This window comes from Eleutherodactylus coqui, chromosome 8 (assembly GCF_035609145.1).
Source record: "Eleutherodactylus coqui strain aEleCoq1 chromosome 8, aEleCoq1.hap1, whole genome shotgun sequence".
Taxonomy (NCBI): Eukaryota; Metazoa; Chordata; class Amphibia; order Anura; family Eleutherodactylidae; genus Eleutherodactylus; species Eleutherodactylus coqui.
The window spans coordinates 79,504,150-79,520,231 of record NC_089844.1 but is presented as its reverse complement, the minus strand read 5'-3'; positions in this window follow the sequence as shown (position 1 = coordinate 79,520,231).

Here is a 16,082-nt window from a genome sequence, read left to right as displayed (position 1 = left end):
TGGGACTTAGAGCATTAGATTTCTAGAGAGCCCCTTTAGTAATTTATAGGCCCCTTAATAATTTATAGGCCCTGACGTGCCCTCTTAGTAGTTTATAGGCCCTGTTGTACCCCCTTATTAGTTAATAAGCCTCAGTGTGCTTGACTAGTAATTTATAGACCCTGCTATACCTCCTTGGCAATTATTATGGCCCCACTGTGCTATCAGAATAATTTATAGGCCTTGCTGTGCCTTCCGAGTCATTAATAAGGCCCCACGGTGTCCTGGCAATAACAAAAAAAAACTACCCTCCAAGCTCCTTTGGCATTCTTCATCTTCTGCCTTTTCCTCTTCTGGTCAGGATTATGCAGAACAGTGCAGGTGGCACAAGAACATCACTGCACAGTCTGCAAACAGTAAAGGCACTGATTGTCGAAGCAAAGAAACCGAGATGCAATTGATTTCAAATAATAAGGACCGGATTGATCTAGGCTCCCCCAGGCTCAGTGGGCCCTGGCAGCTGCCTGGGTTTGCCAGGTGCTGATGCCGGCCCAGCTCTCCAATAGGTGGTGCAAGTGTTGTACCCTCTTGTTGATGTGCCCAACTACAGTACTATGGAACCAGTAAGAGAAGAACCAGTTTGGATGTTTTGCTACAATAAATGATATTAACAGTTGTTTCCTTCTGTAACTTAGACTCTGTTAGGCCAAGATTATTGAAACGTGCCATTGCTGCTACAGATGAGCAGTCGTAGGTCTTCCCATCTTTTCTGAACCACTCCTGCTGCTTTTAGAACTAATGACTAGACTACTTGACTGTTCTCTATGCAATTATTAGAAGATTCAATTGACTTTACAGAAACCACACATTGTAACTTTTTAAAGAAAGGAATATAAGTAGAGGTCAATGTACTCGCGTACCTGAGTGCTAATTTCTCTGTTGTAATGGCTTGCAGTTATTCAGTTCACAACAAAAAGAATAATCTTTACAGCTTTTCCGAGAAGGTAGATAAAGAGCCTCGTGCGTCCAATCGCCTCGCTCACCTAGTTGAGCATTAGAGTTCCTAAATCGTTCCATTCTTTTCTTCCTTTCAGCTGAGAGTTTCCTCCTGTGCTGTAACGTTTCCACAAAAAGCAATTGTGTGAATCATAGGTCAATAGATTGAAAAACGTATAACACAATAACATTTCCACTTCATAGATTTGACTATTTTGTGAGCAGGTGCATTTCAAAATCCAGTAAGAGATGAAGAAGGCAACGCTGGAGGCTGTAAATGGAAACTTCTTAGAGATTTGAAAAAAATATCCGATCATTTTCCTCCATGACATCCAATAATAGTTTATATATATGTGTGAAAGAAACAAAATGATGTATCTCCTCTGCTGAATACTAAGTGCTTCCTCTGTAGGTTTCTGATCATGTTCACATTCCCCATGGTATTCGTAATGGGAAGAACAAAAATGTTAATATTAATACAACCATATGGTATACTTTCAGAGGTTTTATTTCTATAGCTCTATAAACTAAATGAATCTGTAAATATTTCATTTCCTGTACCCCAATATACTTTTGGATTTTTTTTTTGCTTCCCAATCACTTAACTCTTTCATGACCAAGGGTTATTGATGCGCTTGGTGTCCAGGTCACATTCTGCAGTCCTGATATTCCCACTTTAAAAACATTATAACTTGTTTCTTTTGCAGGTGATATATCTACATGAGGGCTTGTCTTTTGTGAGCAGAGTTATATTTTTCAATTATACTATTTAACCCTTTAGTGAGCAAGCCTGTTTGCGCCTTAGTGACAGAGCCAAATTTCGAAAATCTGACGTGTTCCTTTAACATAGAATAACTCCGTAAAGGTTTTGCATATCCCAGTGATTCTGACATTGTTTTTTCACCACATATTGTACTTCATTTAGGTGGTAAAAATAGACTGATAGAATTTGTGTATATTTATTAAAAGAGCCAAAATTGGGAACATCTTGAAAAAAATTATCATTTTTTCACATTTTCAATTGCAATATCTCAAATATGTGCATATATTTCCATCTATTTACTTTATTCTGGACGCACATTTGAAAAACTTTAATTTTTTTTAACCATTTGGGAGATGTACAAATTTAACTAACATTGATTATCAACATTTTGAGGAACACTTTGTTTTCCTGCACCAAGCCAAGGTTGCAAAGGCTCGTAGGTGTCAGAATGAAAGATACCCCCACAAATGAGTCTATTTTAAAAACTTCACCCCTTAATGTATTCACTGAGGGTGTCATGAGTATTTTGACCCCACTGTTTTTTTTCAGGAGTTAATGCAATTTAGGGGTGAAAAAATGTAATTGCCTTTTTAAAGGCAGCTTCTTTTTTCTATCGTGCACATGAAAATGAGAATTTACACCGCAAAATGGATACCCTTGATCCTGTACCCATTGTGGCCCTAATCCTATGTCTGTATACACAACGGGGCCCAAACTAAAAGGAGCAGCCGGTGGCTTTCAGAACGGACATTTTGCTTGAAGGCGTTTTAGGCCCCATAGCACACTGGTAGAGCCCTTGAGTGGCCAAAATGATAGAGAATCCCCACAAATGACCCCATTTTGAAAACTAGACCCCTTAACGAATTCATCTAGGGGTGTACTGTGTATTTTGACCCCCCAGTTTATGAATTAATGTAAGCAAAGTATAAGGAAAAAAATTACGATTTTCATTTTTTTGCCAATTGTGTCATTTTCAAAACAGTTTTTTTGTACAGCACACTTGTGAATGAAGACTTTCACCCCAAAATGGATACCCCTGTTTGTCCTGTGTTCAAAAACATACCTGTTGTGGCCCTAATCTTTTGTCTGTATGCACCACAGGGCCCAAACTGAAAGGAGCAGCCAGTGGCTTTCACAACAGACATTTTGCTTGAAGGTGATTTAGGCCCCATTGCACACTTGTAGAGCCCTTGAGCGGCCAAAATGATAGAGAGCCCCCACAAATGACCCCATTTTAAAAACTAGACCCCTTAACAAATTCATCTAGGGGTGTGCTACATATTTTGACCCCACAGTTTTTGAATGAATCTAAGCTAAGCAGAAGGAAAAAATTACGATTTTCATTTTTGGCAATTGTGTCAATTTAAAAACGTTTTATTTGTTGTACAGCACAGATATAAATTAAGACTTACAACCAAAAATAGATCTCCCTGTTTATCCCCTATTCAGTAACATACCCATTGTGGTCCAAATCTTAGACAAAAGTAATAATGTAAACTGTGTGGTATTTCTGAAAACAGGGGTAATTACGGGGGTCTGGTTGGCATGGAGCAATAAAATTGGGTATCCCTCCTCCTCCATGCTTTTTTGGTGGGTATTTCTTGACCGCAGCAGCGGGGATGGGGTGTAAAAAATGGAGCTTTGTGAAGGCTTCGTAAGCTTGCTAAAGTACGGCGGTCTCACACAGAAGGCGCTTAACAAGCTTCTCCTGGAACTACAGGAAGGTGAGCTTTCCCGGGGCTTCTTGTATTACAGGTAGCGGTCTGAATAACAACGGGATTACATGGTCATATGTGGAATCCGCTTGCGGAGGCCCACAGAGGATCCCAGCTGTGAGCCCAGCTGTGATGCTGCGTACAGCCGCGTAATGTACTGTGCATAACTGCGTACTCACACAAGCGGTCATGCGCAGTACACCTTTTTTTGTTTGTATTTCCCGCACCGTCGCTTAGCGATGACGTGGGTATCTGCAGCCCGTACACAATGTAGTTGGGCTGCAGGTATGTCTGTGACCATGGAGCACAATGAGCTCTATGTTGCGGATATCCACGGTAAAATAGAACATGCTGTGTTCTGTTTTCTGATAGTGGATTACGTAATTCTGACCCGCTAATGTGAGTGGAATTGTGTAATCCAATGCCATTGATTGATCAGCGTATTACCGCGGATCAGACGCATGCTGAATCCGTAATTCCAATCCAGTCATGTGAGACCGGCCTAAGGTAGATTGCTACCTTTTTATCATGTGACCGGGGACCACTCAATGAGGCCACCCATCACTGCTCCAGGCTCTCAGTGACCTTTGCTAGCCGGGAGTAAGGAGATTTTAAATTTCCCGGGCTCCCCGGCTCCTGCGCATGTGTCCGGCATTTTGCCGATGGGTGCATGCACAGAAGCCGGGGAGGGTCCGTGGAGGAGGATCGCATCGCGGTTCAAATACAGAGGCCTCCGGTAAGAAGTTTCATCTCCTCTCACTGATTGCATCGGTGAGATGAAACTTCAACTTCATCTAGCAACAGAAACCTGTTTTTGCAACACCCCAGCCACCAAAAGAAGATTCCTGTCTCTCTTGGGTACCCCCTTGTATGATTTTTTGATCTCTTTTTATTCTATTTTTGTCTTGGAGACCTAGTCACCATAAAAGCGCAATTCTGCAATTGCAATTTTTTTCTGATGGAACTAACTATGCAGGATTAATAACGAGTCGGGGCTCTCTTCTGACATACATCCAGGAGTGGTATAATACAACTGACGTGATCCCAGCGTACCTGATGAAGAGGCATTTATTGCCTCAAAAGTCAAGCGAATACCACCGCATACTGGCACGTTTTTTGCTATCGGTCGCACCTAGCTCCTAGTTTTTTTCACCCCTCATGGTTGCATATCCAACATAGGTGGTCTTGCAAAGTTTTTTGTATTGCTTTTTTGACAATTGGGAAATAAGCAGTTACCAATCCTAGTTTGTTTTAACCTTCAACTGTGGATGTGATTTATTTGTTTCACTTCTGGGGTCTCACAGTGTTCTATATATTGTGGTAGAATTTTTCGTGCAATAATGAACTGGATGTTTACAATAACTTGGTTTTATTAATTTCCAGTTTATGAATAATTAAAAAAACATGTAGAAATGAAAAAAAAACTGTATTTATATATTTTAGTAATAGGGGGGCTGCATGAATCTTAGAAATCTAGAATCGCAGGGGTCTGTGAGGCTCCACATCCACAGTTAAGCGTAAAGGGTCCTTTGATGATAGGATGATAACATGATCTGTAGCTGTCCTCTACAATAGGGTGTAATTTGTGGAGGCAACACAACAGTAACTATACAATAACTTCTACCTAAGGGCTCAGTTAGACAAGCGAATTTGTAACATATGTATAGGCGCGTTTTTAACCCCTTAATGACGCTGCCCTTTTTCTTTTTCCATTTTAGTTTTTTCCTCCCCCCTTTAAAAAAAATCGTAACTCCTTTATTTATCCATCGACGTCGCTGTATGAGGGCTTGTGTTTTGCGGGATGAGTTGTATTTTTCAAAGGTGCTATTTAAAGTATCATATAATGTACTGAAAAACTTTTTAAAAATTCTAAGTGGAGTAAAATGAAAAGAAAACGACATTTCGCCATTTTTAGTGCGTCTTGTTTCTACGGCTCACAAACGACAACAAAAACGACATAACTTTATTCTATGGGTCGGTACGATTACTACGATACCAAACTTGTATAGTTTTTTTTTTACTATACTCCTCTTTTTTTTTTTTTTTTCAAAGACATTTAATTTTTTATTAAATTTTTATTTTTAATTATTTTCTGCCGTCATTTTGTGCGCGCAATAACTTTTTTAAAAGTTTTCCATCGACATTTTGCGGGATGTTCTGTAGTTTCTGATAGTACCAATTTGGAATACATATGACTTTTTGATCGCTTTTTATTGCGTTTTTTCTGGGAGACAGGGTAACTAAAAAAGTGCATTTCTGGCGTTCTTTACTTTTTTTTTGGACGACGTTTGCCGTGCGGGAAAAATAATGCACTACTTTGATAGATCGGACTTTTACGGACGCGGCGATACCAAATACATATTTTTAATTTATTATTTCGATTTTTTAATAATAAATATGGCAAAAGGGGGGTGATTTAAACTTTTACAACTTTTTTTTTCAATTAAAAAAAACTTTATTGATTTTTTTATTACATTACATTGAAGTTCCCCTGGGGGACTTTAACATGCAATGCTTTGATCGCTCCTGCCGTATGACGTAATGCTATAGCATTACGTCATACTGCTTTTTGACAGGCAGTCTATTAAGCCACCCCACGGGGATGGCTTGATAGGCAGTCTATTAAGGCAGCCCTGGGGCCTTTCATTAGGCCCCCGGCTGCCATGACACCTGCACTGCTCCCCCGATCTCACCGCAGGGGGGCCGTGCGGGACCCCTGAACATCCTTCGGGGGATTTAAATGCCGCTGTCAAAATTGACAGCGGCATTTAAATGGTTAATAGCCACGATCGGCCGCGCGGCCGCTCGCGGCTATTGCCTGCGGGTGTCAGCTGTTATAAACAGCTGACGCACGCACTGTATGAAGAGAGGTTGCCACGCATACCCCGACGCTCCATGACGTTCCAGTACGTCATTGGTTGTGAAGGGTTTAAGGCGCAATAATAGAACTAATGCTTTCTAATGAAAGCGGTCACATGTCCGTTTTTTACAAGTGTTTAACCCCTTAATGACGCGGCCATTTTTCGTTTTCCATTTTCGTTTTTTCCTCCCCCCTTTAAAAAAATCATAACTCCTTTATTTATCCATCCACGTCACTGTATGAGGGCTTGTTTTTTGCGGGATGAGTTGTATTTTTCAATGGTGCTATTTAAAGTACCATATAATGTACTGAAAAACTTTTAAAAAATTCTAAGTGGAGTAAAATGGAAAAAAAACGACATTTTGCCATCTTTTAGTACGTCTTGCTTCTACGGCGCACAAATGGCAACAAAAACGACATGATAACTTTATTCTATGGGTCGGTACGATTACTACGATGCCAAACTTGTTTAGGTTTTTTTTTACTATACTCCTCTTTTTTTTTTTTTAAAGACATAAAATTTTTTTCAATTATTTTCTGTCGTCATTTTGTGCGCGCGATAACTTTTTTATTTTTCCGTCGACGTAGTTGAGCAAGGTCTCATTTTTTGCGGGATGTCCTGTAGTTTCTGATAGTACCATTTTGGAATACATATGACTTTTTGATCGGTTTTTATTGCGTTTTTTATTGGAGACAGGGTAACTAAAAAAGTGCATTTCTGGCGTTCTTCATTTTTTGTTTCGGACGACGTTCACCGTGCGGGAAAAATTATGTGCTACTTTGATAGATCGGACTTTTACGGACGCGGCGATATCAAATACATATTTTTAATTTATTATTTAGATTTTTTAATAATAGATATGGCAAAAGGGGGGTGATTTAAACTTTTACAACTTTTTTTTTTTTTCAATTAAAAAAAAACTTTATTGATTCTTTTTTTTACTTTACTTTGAAGTCCCCCTGGGGGACTTTAAGATGCGATGCTTTGATCGCTCCTGCAGTATGACGTAATGCTATAGCATTACGTCATACTGCTTTTTGACAGGCAGCCTATGAAGCCACCCCACGGGGACGGCTTGATAGGCAGTCTGCAAAGGCAGCCCTGGGGCCTTTCATTAGGCCCCCGGCTGCCATGATACGTGCAAGGCTCCCCCGATCTCACCGCGGGGGGGCCGCGCGGGACCCCCGAACATCGTTCGGGGGATTTAAATGCCGCTGTCAGAATTGACAGCGGCGTTTAAATGGTTAATAGCCGCGATCGGCCGCGCGGCCGCTCGCGGCTATTGCCCGCGGGTGTCAGCTGTTATAAACAGCTGATGCCCGCACTGTATGAAGAGAGGTTGCCACGCAACCTCTCTTCATACATACCCCGACGCTCCATGACGTACCAGGTACGTCATTGGTCGTTAAGGGGTTAAAATTCAGTTTAAGATAGTCAGCGTTTTAAGATTCACACAAAAACTGTCAAAGCCCTTTAATGTGCCCCAGCTGCAGGAAAAAAAATATCACTCAGGCATGTTTTCCTCACTTTGAACTGTTATAGTCATTCTGGCTGTGATTGGTCATAGCGTTCAACCAATCACAGGCAGGGCTTCCAGGAGGAAGGGATTGTTCAATCCCCAGCCAGAAGAAATAATGAAGAACAGGGGAGAAGACGCACCTGCCCAGACAGGGCTTCTAGGTGATGTATTATTATTTTTTTCCTGCAGCTAGCGCTTATTTTTGGGGTAAGGCTTATATCTAGAGCCACACACACTTCTACACCCCCCCCCCCCCAGAACATCCCTGCGAGGGTTGCCTTCATCCTATTGCTTTCAATGGGGTGGCAGCAGGACTGGCCCCATTTAAAGCAATGGGATAGCATTGGGAAACCTCCTCGAAAATCACTGCGGGGGGGTGCCTGTATCCCATTGCTTTCAATGGGGCTGCACTACATGTGCAAATTTTACAATCGTGTGACCGCACAACAAGTGCGAATAAAAAATGCATCTTTTTTATATATGCATTCTGTGGGTTTTTTTCGTGCACCTATACATGTTTGAAAAAAACGCTCGTCTGACTGAGCCCTATAAGTAAATTATTAAGGAGAGGTATACTTTTATAGAAAGATTCCATAAAGGTATTGTAATAAGAGCACTGTGAGTTTTTGTTTTTTTGCAGAAGCTACACTTCAACCCCTTCCCATAAGATTTGTCTTCCCTCTGGTGGCAGGATACGCATGGGGTAGGCCTGAGAACTGAGCCCATTGTCAGACTTCAGAGATATGCCTGAGCTTAAGGCTGTTCAGTGACTCTGTACAAATCAGAACTTTGGGCCGGATATCCCAAATCTGGTATCTTACTTTAATTTTCTTTTTGTTTATTTTAAAATACTAGTAATTATTAGGACATTCTAGTAGCAGTGTTTCTGGTGGCACACACACTCACAGTAGCTTGATTCCCACATATCACACACACAGCTTGGCTCCTCCCACAGCAGTGACATCACCGCAGGTCCTTTAGCCTACTGGATCACTGTGGTGGAGGTAGGTCAGTGTGTTCTGTCAGGACTGCTGAGTTGTGTCTGACATAATAGTGGTTTAGTTGTATTCTCATTTTGTTATTTTTGCCCTCCCCTTCCAAGAGCCCTCACTGTGTTGTTCTTCTGTTGGTCAGACTCTGTGTTTTATATATGTTGTAGGACCTTTGATGGTGTCACCAGGGGGCAGAGCATGACATTACCAAAGGTGGAGCATAAGAATCACTCACACACATACAGACAAGTGGTTGTTAGTAGTTTGACTGGTTGTGTATGCCTGAACCCTTATCTCCATTGTAACATCCTTTTCTGTATATTCTTGTATACTTATAAATATTTAGCACTACTAGACTTTTTTTCTTTTAATAAATCTGCAATTTATTAGTCAAGCCTTGTCCATTTAAAATTAACCATAACTTTGGAAACTATGTACGTAATTTATATTCCAGGTTCCAGCTTACCGGTGGCAAGCAAGCTGGTGGTGGCAGTGGTAGTGCGTGGGTGTTGTAGAGTGCTGGAGTTGGTAGAGCGACCAGGGGGTGATTTGAGCTTTCATTCTGCATGTGTGCAGGAGTCTGGGAAAACTGGGTACAAATACATCTGTATTCTAATGATTCTGCACTTACAACCCATTTAGAGTGATCAATCAAAGCTCTGCCATGACAATTGGTAGCGGTGAATGCGCTCAAAGTAGTCGATCCGTGACAAATTGGTGACAGAGGCAGGATTGGTCTGGGCCCCCCCTCTCTCTCTGTGACATTGTGCATTAAACCACGCCTGTGGCAGTGTTTAACAGAATGTTTGCAGAATTACCAAAGTATTGCAGTATATTGTTTAAGCGATCAAATAATGGCTAGTTTAAGTCTCCAATGCGGACTAAAAAAAAAAGCTTTTTAATAATTACAAAAAATATAAGAGTTGAAAACACAATCTTCCCATTTTTAACATAAAAAATAAACATTTTGGTATTGCCATAAAAGTTCGAGCTGTTAAAATAATGCATTATTTATCCCATGGAGTGAATGCTATCATACAAAAATAAACAATGCCAGAATTGTGGGCTTTTTTAGTCACTCTCTTCTACAGGAATACATGTAATAAAAAGTGATCAAACAGTCCTATGTAACAAAAAATGGTAGAAATAGAAACTATAAGATGGCCTGCGAAAAACAAGCCTCCCCACAATTCTAGGGATGGAAAAGGAAAAAAGTAATGGCAGGCAGAAGATAAAAAAAATAAACTAATTATTTTCTTATTTTTAACAGTACGTCAACCTAAAAAGCTATATAAATTTGGTAATTTGCTTCACCATGTACACCATAAAAGCGAGACACACAAAAAATGCTCAATTATGTTTTGTTTCCTTTCCATCCCATTAGAAATTTTTAAAGTCTTTCAGTACATTATATAATAAAGGAAATAGTACCTGTGACAAAATGAAACTTGTCCTGCAAAAACAATCCCTCAACAACAATCCTATGTTGATGGAAAAATAGGGACCTTAGAAGTTTTTTGAACATGTGGAGTAAAAAAATTGGGAGAAAAAAATTAAAATGGCTAAACAGTGAAGGGGTTAAAGGGGTTGTCTCGCGGCAGCAAGCAGGGTTATACACTTCTGTATGGCCATAATAATGCACTTTGTATTAAATATTAGCCATACAGAAGTTATTCACTTACCTGCTCCGTTGCTAGCGTCCCCGTCTTCATTGATCCGTCTAATTCTGATGTCTTCTGGCGTTTTTAGATGCGCTTGCGCAATCCGTGCTTCTGGCTGGTGAATGGGGCAGCTCGTGCCGGAGAGCTGGCCACCGCGTCGTCATCGTAGCTCCGCCCCGTCACGTGTGCCGATTCCAGCCAATCAGGAGGCTGGAATCGGCAATGGACCGCACAGAGCCCATGGTGCACAATGGGAGAAAACCGCAGTGCATCCCTGGGAAAGGACAGGCGGCCATCTTAGGGAGAAGATTTTTATAACTCCATATTTCGTCGGATCGATGAGTAGCAAGCGGTTTAAAAACCGCTTTAAATTACTATTTTATGCCAGGGGGGTGAGGTAAAATTTTGATGTTTGCCGCGAGACAACCCCTTTAAGGTCGTCAGTCCCTTACTAGCTTGCTTAGCTAAAACATTTTTTTTTCCGTTAATACAATTAATTTGAGGGGCACTGATTATTTAAACTTTAAGGCCATGTTCACATGGGGCAGATTTGTGGCAGATCCTCCACATGGAAATTCCATAGCATTTATAAGAGCAGCAAAGTGGATGAGATTTTCAAATTTTTGTCCATAGAATTTAAATCCGCAGCATGTCAGTTTCAGCATCTGATATGCAGCAGAATTGTTGCGATCGTGACCAAAGAAGGACTGGGTACGCACACGGGTTTCATGCAAACTGACCCTGTTCTACACGGGATGATCACATGGCCCTACCTAAGCGTGGACATTGTCCCAATAAGGGCAGCCCAGCGGTTATCGGATCTCGGCCCTAGCCGATCCTAGGAGCCACACACCAGAACAGGACGCATTCAAATGCCACATGACAGGGACTGAAAAACAGGACACACAGAGCCAGAATACACAGCATACAGCAGCCACAATGCAAACACTAATAGCAGATAAGCTGAATATAAATGCAAGGTGTTAGTTCATACATTGGCCAATGAACTTAAGCTGCAAGCCCCGGCAAGGCCCCTCGCATCTAGCAGTCCCTACACTAGCAAGACACATACTATTAGAGGGCCCTAGGGGCCAACCTAGCGCAAACATAGCAAACAAACTCAGCAGACCAAACTGACACAAAATAAATGCACAAACAGACATGAACCGCAAGGCACAGATCACACAGCAAGCTGCAACAGCACACAGATAGCAGGTCACACAGCAAACTTCAACAGACAAGGATTCATGACTGCTCACCCTGAACACCAGACAGACACTGATCAGGAGCTGGGTTTATATGTGAGTACAGACCCAGGAGATTGGCTAGCAGGAAGTACCACACCCAGCCAGTTCAATCAATTAACCCTGTGAGGGCTGTGCTGCTAGGAAGCTTAGAACTACAGATCCCAGCAGCACACGTAATAAGAATACAACTTTTCTTAATGAGGGGGTGAATTCCGCACCAAAATCCGCATTAAATACCTTGTGAAAATCTGCGGGTTTTGATGCATACGTTCAGCATTGGATCTGCCGCAAAACATGCGCTGTGTCCTGATAAGGGGCTTTGGGTCCTCTTGGCCATTAGCCCTTTAGCACTGCCCTAAATTCCTGAATGGTCATTCCTCTCCATGTTAGCAACTTGTCATAAGACTTCTCATTCTACTGTTCAGCCACCAAGAAAGTTTGCTATGCGGAGCTTCAGCGGGGAAACCAGCCTAATTTTCCATCTCATCAACTGTGATAAAAACCTCATAACAATTTTTAATACTTTTCCATATGTTATTAAATTTATTTGTTATATGAACAGAATTATTCTCTGCGAGGAACAAAGACAGCACTCGGCCTGGGCGACAAGAGTGCTACAGGCAAGGTCAGGCTAAATAGCCACAAATGTAATTCAGTACGGAAAAGTGCCGACACTTCTTTCCTTGTACATTACATTACTCTCTTTCCCTGAAGAAATAAAAGATATTTGTTTACTTTGTTAAACTTATTAAAGTTTGTACACAAGATTCTCAGATAATGGCTCAAGGTCATTGTATAGTATATAAGCACACTCTGGGAGTCAGCTGGAATCAGGGAACCCATTGGAATCTAGAGTTCACCATCTTCTAAGAGAGTACATCAAGTGAATTCTTGTATACAGGAGTTAGATGTCGGATCAGTGAAGGACAGCAAGTTGTTCTGAGAATGAAACGATTAACTGAGATCTTCTGTAAAAGTACCCTCAGATTCTGTCCATATGTAGGTATTCTCCTATGGAACATCTTTTAACTAATCAATAACGATAAGTGATTATTGGAATAATCGTGTCAAGAGTGATCAGCCCAATTTTCCAAAAATAATTGGGCCGACCCAATCCTGATCCCCATTAAAATCAATGAGAGTAAGAATTGGGTTCATTAATTTGGCCTCCAGAAGGTCCCCAATGCAGCATGCCTCATTGATGAATGTAGCTCAGTGGTTAGCACTGTTGGCTTGCAGTGCTGGGGTCCTAGGTTCAAACCTCATCAATGACAAGATTTGAATGGACTTTGAAATGCTCCATCCAGATGTTGTACTTGGTTAGATGTGAACCTAGAACTCCAGCAGTGCTGACAACTGAGCCACTTGTTCTTATTCCTCCAAAGAAGAAGACAAAAAGAATAATAAACGCAAAGAGAACATATAAACTCTATTTGGATATAGTCGATACTCTCCTAGAACCCCAGTGCTAGCAACTGAACCACCCAGCTTCTTCCTTTTCTGGAGGAAGAGGGGAAAGAGAAGTAGTAAGGACAAGTAGTAGAACTTTTTATTTGCTTTGTCCTCCATCACTTTCTTCTGCTTCTCCTATGGAGGATTATGAGGAGGTGGAACAACAAGCCTAGTAGCCCAGTCATTAGCTTTGCTGCCTTGCAGTACTAGGGTCTTAGGCTCAAATTTGACCAAGAACACATCTGTATGTTCTCTTTCTGTTTCTCCTTCTGCTCCTGAAGGCTCTAACACACTTGCAGTTTTTTTTAATGCAATTGTCAATGGGACTTTCTAATATTAAAAACTAGAGATGAGCGATCACCAAAATGCTCGAGTGCTCGTTACTCGAGTCGAACTTTCAGTGGTGCTCGAGAGTTCGTTTCGAGTAACGAACCCCATTGAAGTCAATGGGCGACTCGAGCATTTTTTTATATCGCCGATGCTTGCTAAGGTTTTCATTTGTGAAAATCTGCAAAACCCAAGAAAGTGATGGAAACGACACAGAAACGGATAGGGCAGGCGAGGAGCAACATGCAGGGCTGCATTTCGGGCTCCGAGGTCTCACTATTAAGCCACAATAGTGGCAAGAGTGAGGACCCCCCCCCCCCCCCCGCAATTTCAACATAAAGATCGTTCTCCTCTGCCACAGCAGTAACAGCTGTGGCAGAGAAGAACGATGTTAGCCCATTAAATTCAATGGAGCCGGCAATACAGCCGGCTCCATTGAAAGCAATGGGCTGCCGGCGAGCGCGGGATGAATTTTCGGGAAGGGCTTAAAAATATAAGCCCTTACCTGAAAATCATCCTAAAATGTGTAAAAATAAAAAAAAATGTATACTCACCTTTCCGCTGCAGCCGGAGTTCAGCCGCATCTGGCCGGCAGTTCTCCTGAACTGCTCTGAGTAGTATTCAACAGCCGGGGATTTAAAATCCCCGCCTGCTGAATGAGCTGCCTCTGATTGGTCACAGCCTCACCAATGAGAGGCAGCTCTCACTCACACCCATTCATGAATTCATGAATGGGTGAGTGAGCGCTGCCTCTGATTGGCTCAGCGCAGGGACCAATCAGGGGCAGCTCTCAGCTGTCATTCATGAATTCATGAATGGGTAAGTGAGATCTGCCTCTGATTGGTGAGGCTGTGACTAATCAGAGGCAGCTCATTCAGCAGGCGGGGATTTTAAAGCCCCGGCTGCTGAATACTACTCAGAGCAGTTCAGGAGAACTGCCGGCCACCGCGGCTGAACTCCGTCTGCCGGGACCAGGTGAGTATATATATTTTTTTTATTTTTACACATTTCTGGATGAATTTCCGGGAAGGGCTTATATTTTTAAGCCCTTCCCGAAAATTCATCCAGCGCTCGCCGGCAGCCCATTGCTTTCAATGGAGCCGGCTGTATTGCCGGCTCCATTGAATTCAATGGTCAGTGCTCGTTTAATCAAGACGAGTACCGCGTGGTGCTCGTCTCAAGTAACGAGCATCTCGAGCACCCTAATACTCGAACGAGCATCAAGCTCGGACGAGTATGCTCGCTCATCTCTATTAAAAACGCAAAGTACAAACTTGCGATGCGTTTTTAATATTAGAAAGTCTCATTGATATTTGCATTAAAAAAAAAACGCAGCTTTAAAAAAGCACAAGTGTGTGGGAGCCCTCAAAAGAAGAAAAACAAGCATGGTGGCTCAGTTGTTAGCACTGCAGCCTTGCTCTGCTTGAGTTCTAGTTTCGAAACTGACCAAGTGCGACATCTGTATGGAGTATTTGTATTTCTTCTTGTTCTATGGAGAAGAAAGAACAAGTGGGGTAGCTAACATGTAAGCACTGCTGGAATTGTTGGTTCAAATCTGTTTAAGGACAACATCTGTATGGAGTTTTATGTTCTTTGTGTTTATTATTGTGCTTCTTCTCTTCCTCTGACATAGAAAGAGCAAACATGGTAGCTCAGTCAATAGCACTGCTGCCTTGCAGTGATGGAGTTCTAGATTCAAATCTGACTGAGGGCAACATCTGTATTGAGCTTTTCAAAGTCGAAACATATGTTGTCCTTGATGAGATTGCATCTCTAGGGTGCGGAGAGTTGAGCTAGGTTGTTTAGCTATCGGACACAGCCTGCAGCTGCGAGATGTGGCCACCAGCAAGAGCCCATGACTTTAACATGTGGAGGTAAGTAACAAAAAGTATGCAATAATAATGTAATATAATAATTCCTGTAAGTTATTGCACAGGAGCCAATGTTATCTGATAATAAAATGTCTTCAATCATAATGAGATCTTTGAAGTATTTTTAGATCAGAGGAACATTTGAAACATGTTCAGTCATTCAAATTATATTTTAGGTTAAGTGCTTCATTAAGCAGTGTTCATGAATTACCATCTATAATACAGGGGTAGCAGATCTACATGTGTCAAAGAACTGTTTCTTCGGCATTCATGTGCAACTTCGGGCAACTTTTCATTTGGGTTTTAGAAGAAAGTAAATAAGGGAGATAAATTAAGTCTCCTCACTCACCTTCTAGGTGCTCTCCCTAAGGAGAAAAGATAGCATTTCTGACCCTCGTCCCAGGCCTCTCACTAGCAAAGTCAGATTCCTACTGTACACCGATGAGGGGCAAACACCCTGAAACAGCTGTCTGTGTATGGGCCCTGACTTTGCTTTCAAATCCTGGTCATTGTTGTAAGGCTTGTATAAAGAGTCTAACATTGACTTTAGGTATTGCTGCCTTCCAATAGGTGTCGCTGTGGAGGCATCGTTTCATCTCCCTTATTTGCATATTACTAAGAGGAGCATGAATGGCCTTTTAAGCCACCTCACTTACCATCTAGGTCAGTGATGGCGAGCTTTTTTAGAGACCGAGTGCC